Genomic DNA, 11,446 nt, shown 5'->3' with positions numbered 1-11,446 from the left:
TCAGTAAACATACTATTTTCCTAATAAAGATGGCATTTCTTTTATGCCTTTTTTTGGGTACGTTTTCACCTAACAAACCTCAAAGACAAGTGTAAGGGTAGAAGACCCTTCCATAAGATTTATGGCAAGGAGATCAGAGCTTGTTTTACTTAAGAAGACTTTCCTTCCTAAAAGAGGCATCTTTCCCAGAGACAGTTTTAGATGTTTTCTCCTCCTGCATTCCAGAGAAATTCTCCCTGGTATGAGCAAAAGATAAGTCCTTGCAGACTTGTCGAAGGCCTCCACAGAGGTAGGGCAGGGATGATAAAAGCCCTGAGAAGAACAGGGGGGGTCTTTCCCCAGGGCCCAGTGTTTGAAAACCATTAAGATTAATGTTCTGTAAGTCTAGTGTTCTCAACTTTGGAAAAAAATTTTCCTACAATCCTTCTACTGCCTGGCATTTTGGGGGTACCTGCATGTTATCTTACTTCACTACAAGGGTGCTGTTGTTGCAAATGGTTTGATAAAATAATCAAGATTTGATAATATAAAAGTAGTTGTGATTAAAGGTAGAGAAGCACAATGTATTAGAATTGTTAGGGGTATTGTGTTTGAAAGAATGCAACCACAGGAACTTTGCCAAGAAGTTGCTGGACCATACAAAGTTGCTTTGAAGTCCCCCGCACCCTCCCCATCTTGTTCCAGGAACTGTGGATCCCAATTAGTATAGCTAAATAGTATAGACCAATGATTGTTGTAGGATAATGAAATAGACAAAATAAAGCTTAACCATGTTAGCATAACTTTTTGAAACTTAGCATGAGTGTGGCTTTGCAAAATGTAACTGTGGGCAGTTAAGATAAAGGGGATGTAAAGGCTTGCATGAATGGGTAAGATAAGGGAACGTAATGGCTTGCAAAAGAGACCTAGAGGAGGCCAGAAAAGAAGCGCTTCAGCACAGTAGTAATCAATAACTTTGCAAGGGAAACAGGAGATGGGTGGTGGTATGGTTGCTTGAAATGATAAGGCTTTATGTAAGAACCGTATAGTAATAAGTATAGGGAATAGGTAACCGAATGTATAATAAGACAGCTACAAACCGGACTTTGTACCGATTCTCAAAGAATGTATATGATAGATAATATCTGAAACTTGCTTTCTCCAGTGTATAGAAAGCTCTCATTTTTTTTTACTTGTCGGACACACACATGGTGGTTCAACCCCTGCGTGGCCCCAGCCGCAATAAAAGTGTGCTATTCTATACAGTACATACTGTGTAGAGATTCCTTTGAATCAATAAGACTATATACCTAAAAGAACCGATCCTTTCAAAGCTTAGATTCAAGAGTGGGGCAACTGGACCATAACTAGTATATAACTAAATAGAAGAATAGAACTTACCTAGGCATAACTAGTATAAAACTGAATAGAAGAATGAAACTTATGTAATGATAAGATCTATAAACTGTATGGATTTTGTAGTCGGATGAACATGTTTTGGAGGAGATATTCCCCTGTGTTTCCAGCGCTGAATAAAGGAATGTCAACTTATTCACATCAAATTGGTGTTGGATAAGTTTCTTTCGTCACATTTGGTGACACTGTGAAAAGCCAAATTGAAAAAAAAAACTAGAAAAGAGCCTCACAGTCTTTCCAGCTTCCCCTGAGGATAAAAAGCCCAAGGGATAATTGTCATTTGGCTTTTTTCAGTCGTGATTTACCATGATTAATGCTCCTCTCTACATCCTCCCTCACAAATACAACTGCCATATGCATTTTGGACAAACCACCTCAATTTTGGACCAAGTCCCTCACAAAAGGCTGAAAACTCACTGTAAAAGCTGCTCTTGGGGGAAAGTGCCATGGTCCAGTGCATCCTGGCAGAGGTGCCTCCTCAGTTGTGCCGGGTGGGTACACAGCCCCTCGTGAGAGGACAAGTGCAGGTGTCGAGGCAGCCATGTCTGCTGAGGGAAGGGGCCGAGACGTATGGAGCGAAATGCCCCCTTTGGGCGTGGCTCGCCACCTTCATCCAGCCCCCGTGGAAGCCTGGGAGAGGGGCAGGAGGGGCTAGAGGAGCCCCCAGGCAAGGCCGGAGCCTGGAACAGACCCGCAACCAGGACAAGAACAATGACAGGGACAAGCCCAATCGCCGCCACCTCCGCCCCGCCCCTCACAGAAAAAGACAGGATTCCCCTTGCCCCGCCCCTCTTCCCGCTGACGTGATGTCCCTGTGAGCGCCTCCTGATTGGGTCGGCGGGAGTAGGTGACCTCGCGGTGTGACGCCAGTGCGTCGCTGGGGAGGCGAGGCGAGGCGAGGCGGAGGGCAGGTAGGCAACATGGCGTCTCCCGGTTGAGGGGCTGAGAGTGGTGGTACGGTGCGCGTTTGGTAAGGGCGTGACCGCGGGGCAGTCGGAGCCGTCAGGTGCCGTGCAGGTAACGAGCGGGCCGGTAGGGAGTGGGAGTGCAGATGCTGGTCTCCCTTGTAGTGGGGTCTGGATGAGGGGCGCAGCGGGCCGCTCCCCGGGCCCTCAGCCCCGCCGCCGAGTTGAACGTCGCTGCCGCTTCTCCTTGGCCGAGGCGAGGGACCATCCACGCCCCTGTTGTGATTCAGCAGATATGACGTGCCGGCGGGGCGCCCGCGGAGCCGCTGGCCTCTCGGGGGCGGGGGATCGCACGTTGGGGGCTGCTCCCCCGGCCGTGGGGGGAAACGAGCCTGTGAGCGCTGCGTTCCTCCATGACCTTGTTCCACCGTCACGGCCTCTCGGTACTGCTTTTGAAGGTACAGTTTAATGGAGATGAGAACCTGCGCGGTCAGTTCAGAGGGACAGAGTCCTGGCACTCTATCCTGGGCTGGACCCGGGGAGCAGAAGGAGGTCAGGCAAGTAAGGTGACACTCTTTTCCCTGAAATCTGCTTTTCAGCAGTTTCGGGGACTGCCTGAGTCAAGGGAATACCTTTCTCCTTAATAACCCTTGATGAATTTGTCTCCTAAGAGCTGATTGCCGTTGAAATCTGAGTAAACATTTAGTGTCTATGATATTTGGAAGTAAGTTCCTCCCCATGGTAATTAAATCTTTTGTGAAGAACCAAAACATCTGCTTTTGTTTGGGGGAGGCAGGGTGTGTGTGGTTTTTGCCGAGTTTGCCTTCAGGCAATTTGTTAACTTCTGGCTCTTGTGTTGTAAAAACCATAGTACTCATCTTCCCCATGACATTTGTGACTTTAGATTTCTACTGTATTTACTCTTTGGTTGCATCTTCTTTTAGGCTCAAGAGCCAAAATCTTGTTTACTTCATGGGTCATAGCCCCCCACATCTCTGTTTATGCTTATTACCTATTTTTTTATATTTTTCACTTATCTGATCTACTTTTGAATGGGAAAGAGGCTCACGATTGAGATGCAGACATATCATGGATGTGTATGCTGGTGTAAGAATACTTCAGTTCTGTAGTTTCTAACTTCCTGATAATGCTTTATGTTTTGTTTAGCTCAGTGCTTACAAGAAGTAAAACATTCAACACTTTTATGAAGCTATTTAGTATAATTCAAGAACTGTCTTTCTGAGTTTTGATAGCTCAGAATTTGTCTTTTTAAAGGGAAAGTTAAGATTGCTTTGGTTTTTTACTAGTAAAAGAAATTACAATAGATGGAAATGAATAATCACCTTATCAAGTGTTTTTATTCCCCACATGACTTAAAAATTCCAAACAAACCAAAAAAAAAGAGTAATCTTACAGAAATCTTATCATGTTGATGCTGTATCATTAGAATAGAGATAAGCAGGTGGACTGGCACTTAGCTGTGCAACTAATATAGCTGCCATCCTTTACTCAGTGAAAATATATTCATATTGATTTTAAGCACTTTGAGGTGGATATTCCTAAATGACAAGTTATTGCCAAATTAAGGAACAACTGACTTGTGACTGGTGATGTAACTTCAGTGGCTGTGCTACTGATAGAAGGCATGCTGCATCTCACAGCCTCTTATGGGGTTAAGAGGCTTTTGTGGGATCTTGGTGGAGGCAATCTTACTCCAGCTGTGATCTAGGGTGTTAAGGAAAAAGAGGAAGAAGCGGTGCTGCAATTAGCTAGACCTCTTTCTTGCTTTCCTTCCTTTATCCTCAGAGCATGGGACTTTCTGCCCCTGTGAAGCACTCCTGCAACTGCTGGCTTCCTAGGGCTGACTGTGCATAACTGGCATCTCTGCTCTGTAATAGTATTTTTCAAGGAAGACAAAAAACCTGATTTGACCTCTTTCTGTCCTTTTCTCCATACAGAACAGAGCTATGTATGTAGCACTGTACTAGCTATGGGGAAGGGAGTGAGACTGAGATAGTATGTGTGTGTGGTGGTAACGTATCAGAGTTGGACTGATTTATTCAAGGCCACGTGCAGGATGGTGTTAAGTTGTAGTACCACAACTGTACTGCTACTTAATGATTTCAGGTTTTTGTACATGCAGAGCTGTGATTCAAGTGTGTCAGTGGTGCTTTAGATCACCATTGCAATTGGGTGATTTAAACTTTTTAGACTGTCCTGGTTTCAGCTGGGATAGAGTTCATTTTTTCTCAGTAGCTGTTACAGTGCTGTGCTTTGGATTCAGTATGAAAATAATGATGATAACACAGTGATGTTTTGGCTGTTGCTCAGCAGTGCTTACCCTGAGTCAAGGGCTTTTCAGCGTCTCATGCTCTGTCAGTGAGGAAGTACACAAAAAACTGGGAGGGAGCATGGCCAGGACAGCTGATCTGAACTGGCCAAAGGAGTATCCCATACCATAGAATGTCATGCCCAGTATATAAACTAGGGGAATTACCCAAGAGGGGGCCAACTGAGGTTCAGGGATGGGCTGCGTATCAGTCAGCGGGTGGTGAGCAATTGTGCATCACTTGTTTTTCTTGGGGTTTATATCTCACTTTCTTTCCCTGTTTTATTAATGTTATTATAATGTTAAATTTTACTTTGTTTCAATTAATTAACTGTTCTTAACTCACAAGTTTTACTTTTTTTCTAATTCTCCCCATCCCACTGGGGTGGGGTGGAAGTGAGGGAGTGGCTGTGGGGTACTCTAGTTGCCAGCTGGGGTTAAACCATGACACACCCTTTTCTTGGTGGTGACGTAGCTTCTAGAGTAGTGAAGCTGATCTCAAGAGATCTTTAAATAACTTTGGTAGCAGTCAATAGTAGGAACTACACTAAACCCCCATCTGCTCTTGGAGTTGGCAGAACCTGTGTCATCCCCTTATTTGCTGTGTTTGGAAGTCAGGCCAGCCTTAGATGTTAGTTGCAGATGCTTTTCTCTTGTGACAGGACTCTCTTTTTGGAAAGGGTCCATTTTAAAAAGGTCACCCATTTGCTGCAACAGTTAAAAGTGAATTTAGAATAGGTGCATCTTCTAGACTCTTGTTTGGCACATCAGTCTCTGGCTAAAGGAAAAGCTTGCACTGATCTGCCTTGACCACAGGGCTGTGTCTATAAGTAATTTTCGATTTTCTTATGCTTTTGCCTGGAAAACTTGTAGTTCTAAAGGCTTGTGTGGTGTATAAGCTTTAACTTCATTGGAAACTTGTATGGCTGGTAAGTCATTCAGTGACTGAAAAACTGATACATTAGTGTACTGTGTTTTCTCAGTCTTGTAGTGTTTTCCCTTCATCATCATCATGGCTAGGCTTCGCGAACGAAGATTTGGGAAGGGCTCTACCCACGTTTGTTGCAAGCGCGTTGGTGGCTGAAAAGGCCAATATGAAATAGGCATGTCCGGTTGCAAAAGGCACAGCAGAAAGACTCCTTAGATGGTATATTCTGCAAGGCACGATTCTTTCTGCGTTGTCTTTTCTCCTCAAGAGAGATCCTGCGTGCGTTCTCAAAAGCATCGGCAGTGTTAAAGATAGTGTATCTCCAGACCTCACGATTGGAGGCCAGAGTAGACAAGTGATGAAGATCAATATGACCAAGGTTGAGATGTTGTTTCAGGGAGTCCTTGTATCTTCTCTTTGAGGCTCCTCTCTTGCGGCAGCCAGTGGCAAGTTCACCATAAAGCAAGATCTTAGGGAGGAGGTGGTCCTTCATCCTTGAGACGTGTCCTGCCCAATGGAGCTGTGTTCTCAGTAACATGGCCTCAATACTTGTGACTGCTGCTTGTTCCAGAACAGATGTATTGGTCACATAATCTGACCAGTGGATGTTTAGGATTGTGCGGAGATAGCGTTGATGGAAGCGTTGATAGAGGAGAGAAAGAGGCGGAGCCTCACCAGCAGGTGCTGCGCCCCCATGGAAGAGGAATGGGGAGCTTCGGGGCACACAGAGGTTTGCCCTTCCAGGTTTGGGGGAGGGGAAGGGTGTCGAGCGGGCCGTGGGGGTCCTCAGACTGGAGGGAATGAGAGTGTTTTCCCTTATTTCTGTGTGAAATGTATGGCAAATTAACTTATGTCCCAAATATGCAGTCAGGATCTTGAAGGAGGAATAGACCTGTCCATTATCAGTTAAGAACCTTAAATCTGTAACCAGCCCAAATAGTATGTGCTTTTAGCAAGTCCAGTGTCTTTAAGGAACAAAGTGGGACATGACATGAGGATAGCTGCGTAACCACAGGTGTCTAACATTAACGTAATGAATCCATATGGAACAACAGAGTGAGAGATGCCATGCTTCTCTGAGTGTGGAAGGGCTGTCTTCCACTCTTTAACTTCCCACTGACTGATATGTACTGAAGTAGAAGGTCTAGTTGCCCATTATGTCATGTTAAGCAATGGCACAATTTGAAGAATCAATTTCTCCTAATGTTTCTCACTGCTAGGATAAAGCTATCCAACATCTGCATGCCCTATACAGATGTTATTGCCATCACTAGAGTGTTGTCTCGTAATCCAGTAATGTGATATGTATGCAGACCTACTCTTCAGGGGCCCTTTTCTCCCTGTCTTTCCTACTCACATATTCTGGAAATGTTTTTAAAAGTGCTGTTTTATTGATTCCTGTCCTTCTGCCCCTCAATCATTGCACTGGAAATTACAAACTGAATTAGTTTGATGTTATGGACTGTCCTTCAAATTTAGATCACTTGTCACAGTTGCATGGATTGTTGATCCATGGGTTGTGTATGCAGCAGAGATCTCATCCCTTCCTCTCTCCACTGTTGCCAGTGTAACCCCTATTCTGCATTTGGTTATGAAGGGAGGAAGGGGTTGAAAACATAACATTGGTGGGGAGATAGGGTTATTTTTAGTTGTTTTCACTCCAAGTGACTCTGCAGCTGGGAAATGTTAAAGTGTGGGAAAATTTCACATATTGTGTTTTCCTTTGGGTTGTTTTCTGTCTGTTGAAAGAAATGGAATTCTCTCAAAGAAGATAACAGAATGTTGTTAAAGACTTAAAAGCATTCTTTCCCACAGGCTTGGGGAGAAGGGAGATAAGAGAGTTTAGAATTGTAAAAACACAGCCTGGTGATGAATTTGTGCTTGCCTCAGGCCTTTGATATGTAAGGCAAAGCCCAAACTGGGCTGGCACTTTTTGCCCTTGTTAAGATTGGACTTAGCAGTGTATGTGTGTCCCTTCAATGATGGAATAAATCTATTCTTCACACTTCAGCTGTGGGTTGTGGCCATCTTGGTATTACCTGCGTATAATCAATTTGCACAGGTTAAATGTAGGGTGACCACTTGTACTTATATCCCATAAGATGAAGACGTCATTAGATTTGTTTTAACCAGTGGCTATTGAAAATTGAATGGAAACTTCCTACCAGTGTTTGCTTCAAGGAGGGTCTGCTTTGTTCTTGTTGATCTTCAAATAGACCAAGAACCTTAATGTACTTTATTTCCTGGATTGCAGTAGATGCACTTAAAACTTTTTTTTTCTGTTAAGGCTAGTGAAAGTGATGCTTTTTCTTTTTTTTTTTTTCTGCAGAAGGTGTAGTTGCAACATGCCAAATTTAGTTGTACAACGACTTTACCCAAAGACCTGTTATCAGTGGCTCATATCACTGTGCTTTATGAAAGGGGAGTATCTCCATGCAGCTGACCATGCTTCTTGTTTGCAGAACCATTAGAGGTACAAAGCAGAAGCAGTTGCTGCAGATTTTGGGGTAATGTCATCCATTTGGATACTGCAATAAATTAAAACAGAATCTGTTTTGTACTGAAGTAAACTCTGATCAGTTTTTTACTGTCAGTCTCAGAGATCTCAGTTGCGTAACAATAATTGAATGCTTACATAGCTGGGAAGCTTTGAGAGAACCTTTACTTCTGTTTTATCTTAGCAACAGGCACTGTCTACTTCTGGTTTTGTTGCATATACAGCAAACAGAATTGTTAATCACTGCACACAGTAACATTAGAACAGGCTGCCAGCCACATTTCATCACCCCCTTTCCAAAAAACTTTGAATTAAAATAGTGGCTTGCAACTAATCAGATTTGATAGGCTATTCAGGGGCCACTGTTACAAACATCTTGCTGTTGCTCTGTCCTGCACTATATACATGTTATAGGTTAGAAATCCAGGAGAATTTTTCTTCCCCCTTCCTCCCACTGTAGGAAAGACAGAGTTTGAATGGAAAGAGGGAAGAGAGTCAATTAGCCTTACAAAAGAACTAGCTGGCCAGGCCGCATTCCTAACTGATGGCCCATCAGAGGCTGGTGGGAGAGGGGAGGAGTTTTGGGAGGGGGTGGGGGGGGGGAGAGAGGCAGACTGCAGAGTTTGCTCTCTAGAACGGAGACAGAGTCTGTGTGCGGGCATTTCTGGAGAAAAAGCCTGGAAACCGGGCTTTTCTGGCTTCTCATCCTGGTGAAGCCGGATCACTAGTCTCAGCTGGCTTTGTACACTGCCTTGTGACTCCAGCCGGAGCCTACTGTGTTTTCATTGGAGAGCTCTGTGCTCACTGAGGGAGAGAGAAGAGGAGCCTTGAGACACCATCATCTGGGAACAACAGTGCGTTCTGTTGGAGGTGGATGGCTTTCCTTTCCCCTTTTCTTCCATTGGAGGAAGGGACCCCCATTTTCTTTTTCGGCTTCTCCCGCAACCCAAGATGACCCCCCAGACCCCCTCCCCGCATGGTGACCGCCAGAGCCCTACAGCTCCCCCTGCAGGTCAATACAGAGAACTGCAGGCTCTACACCTCCAGCAACTCAACAGCGCCCACTGCAGGCTAAAAATTAGGACTGCGCTAAAGGACAGAGAAGTATTCATTCAGACTTTTTTTGTTGTTTTTTTGTTTTGTTTTGTTTGAAGGGGACTTTTTGGGTACAGGACTATTGCCTAGTTTTTTTTGTGTTGTTACTGTTCTTGCCAACATACATATATCTTTTAAAAAATGGGTTGTTATTTCTTCTGTTTTTTCCACACTTCCTCGATTAAAGCCCCTTAATTTTGAATTCACAATTGCTGAGAGAAAGGAGTTTGGTTTGTCTCATAACTCATCCTCTTTAACAAACTTTCCAGTCTCTTTAAACTGAGACAATACAGAATGCGGATGTTGGTTATAGCCTTTCACTTGTACTGAAACAAGTAGTTATAGTAAAAACTTAAACCACTGTTTAAATCTGAAATACCTGTGATGCTTAAGAAATCAGTCACTCCTTTTCACTGTTTTTCAGTGTAAAATTAGTAGTAGTTCATGAATGTAACATAGGCAACAAAAATAAATCTCTTTAAAGTTGGGTGGTTTTTTGGTATTTTTGTAGTTTTCAGAGTGAATGGTTCATCCTCAGTTGTGTGTACTTAGGCTACACAATGTGTATTAGCAGGCTGTACCAGGGTGAATTTATGCTGATACTTTTGGTCTGTGTTTGGCCCCAGCCATCTGCAGTAGTTTATATTCTCCCTGCCAAGTTCACTGATAAAACAGTGAATTCGTCCTTGGAGGGAGAACTTCTGTATAAACTGTTTTAATTGGTGTTCTGTGATTGGCTAATTGTCCTCTAAGGTCGCTTGAAAGAGAATTTGAGGAGGAGGAGGATGAAGTAGCACCCTCAGACTCAGTTAAGAAAGACCCCCAAAGCATACTGCGCATGCATTAGGGGATTTCCGAAGTTCTCACGCATGCGCAGAAGAGATGCACTTACATAACCAGGAGGTGGGACTGAGGGCCTGTGGCTGGGCTGTTGTAACAGGGAAAGGCAAATACTAAGTCAGGGGAAAAGCAGGTTCGAGAGATTCTGGAACGTGAATAAACCAAACACCGTTGCTAGTTGGCAAAAATAGCTATTTATTAGAAAAAGGTGGCAAACAAGGAAAAAGGAAAAAAAACAAGACGCCTGAGGGAAAAGGTTCAGGGCGGAGGAAAAAGTGCATAAAAGACCCTAGGAAGAAGGCTCCCCCCCCCCATACTCACCCAGGTGTCACCTGTAAGCAAGTCTTACCCATCCTAACCAATAATGAAGTCTCTCTGCAGCAGCTGCGTGTTCCGGGGGGGTGGCAGGCTCCCACTTCAAGCAGGCGTCCCTGCTAAAAGCAACTTGGTCCATCATGAAGAGCCGACCCGACCCCCCAAGAAGCGTCTCTACCTTTATAAAGATTTTGAGAGCACCTGCCCCGGGGAGGTGTGGCCAGCACCGCCCTGTCCGGGGCTCTCAATCCCACCCTCTTGGTTATGTAAGTGCACCCCTCCTGCGCATGCGAGAGCACTTTGGAAATTCTCCCACGCAGGCGCAGTGAATTGGCGGGGGTCTTTCCAATTGAGGCTGGGGGATTCCTTCATCACCTTCCTCATCACTTTGTCCTCCAACTGCCCCTGACGAGCAACTGACCAATCACAACAGACCAATTAAAACAGTTTACACAGAAGTTCTCCCTCCAAGGCCAAGTTCACTGCTTTATCAGAAGACTTGGCAGGAGAAAACATAAACTAACTGCAGGTGGCTAGGGCCAAACACAGACCAAAAAATAACATCCCAACTTCGTCCCGATACAGCGGTGCTGGCCACACCTGGGAGGTTGTGGTCACTCAGTTAATTGTATAAAAGTAGATAGTGCTTTCTTGGAAGGCAGTTAACTTCACACCAAGGACAACATTGCCTTTTGGCAAGGAACACCTGCCAGTTTTGTGAACTCACTGACTCTCCAAGGATGCAGCTTCTGCTATGGGTAATTATAGGCATGCTAGGTCGGTAAGGTAACTATGGGCAACAACTGGGTAACTGGGGAGGTTGTGCTGGGGGCTTATTTCTCTCCTCCTTCCTCCCTTTTGTGTTGGTTCGTTTTGTTGGCCACCTCTTGGTAATAAATATTGGGTTTTGTTAAGCTTTTAATGGTGTCATGGTTTCAAGCTTCAGTATGTCTCGAACCCTTCCCCAATACACAGGCAAAATGGAAGTTGCAAGATGAGATCTCTTCTCTGAAAATCATAGATGTGCTAAATTGATTATGGTTGATAACTTGAGGCATTTTGGTTTCATCTGACTGATAATATTTCTCATTTGTCTGAAGCTGAGAGTTACTTCAGAGAATTCCTCTGATCTGGAATCTAGG

The 11,446-nt window shown here is 44.4% G+C and overlaps 1 protein-coding gene across 1 annotated transcript in view; it reads left to right on the top strand.

Annotated features, from left to right (window-relative positions):
• The first annotated feature begins 2,284 nt into the window (after nt 1-2,284).
• LOC135405202 (ubiquitin-associated protein 1-like) overlaps nt 2,285-11,446 on the top strand; it is a 54,367-nt gene continuing 45,205 nt past the window's right edge. The window contains exon 1 of the mRNA XM_064639887.1: nt 2,285-2,306. The gene's annotated coding sequence lies outside the window, so the exon portion shown is untranslated. The remainder of the gene's footprint in view (nt 2,307-11,446) is intronic.

Source organism: Pseudopipra pipra, chromosome W (genome assembly GCF_036250125.1).
Source record: "Pseudopipra pipra isolate bDixPip1 chromosome W, bDixPip1.hap1, whole genome shotgun sequence".
Taxonomy (NCBI): Eukaryota; Metazoa; Chordata; class Aves; order Passeriformes; family Pipridae; genus Pseudopipra; species Pseudopipra pipra.
The sequence above is the reverse complement of the archived record's forward strand: the minus strand, read 5'-3'. Positions and strand labels throughout refer to the sequence as shown.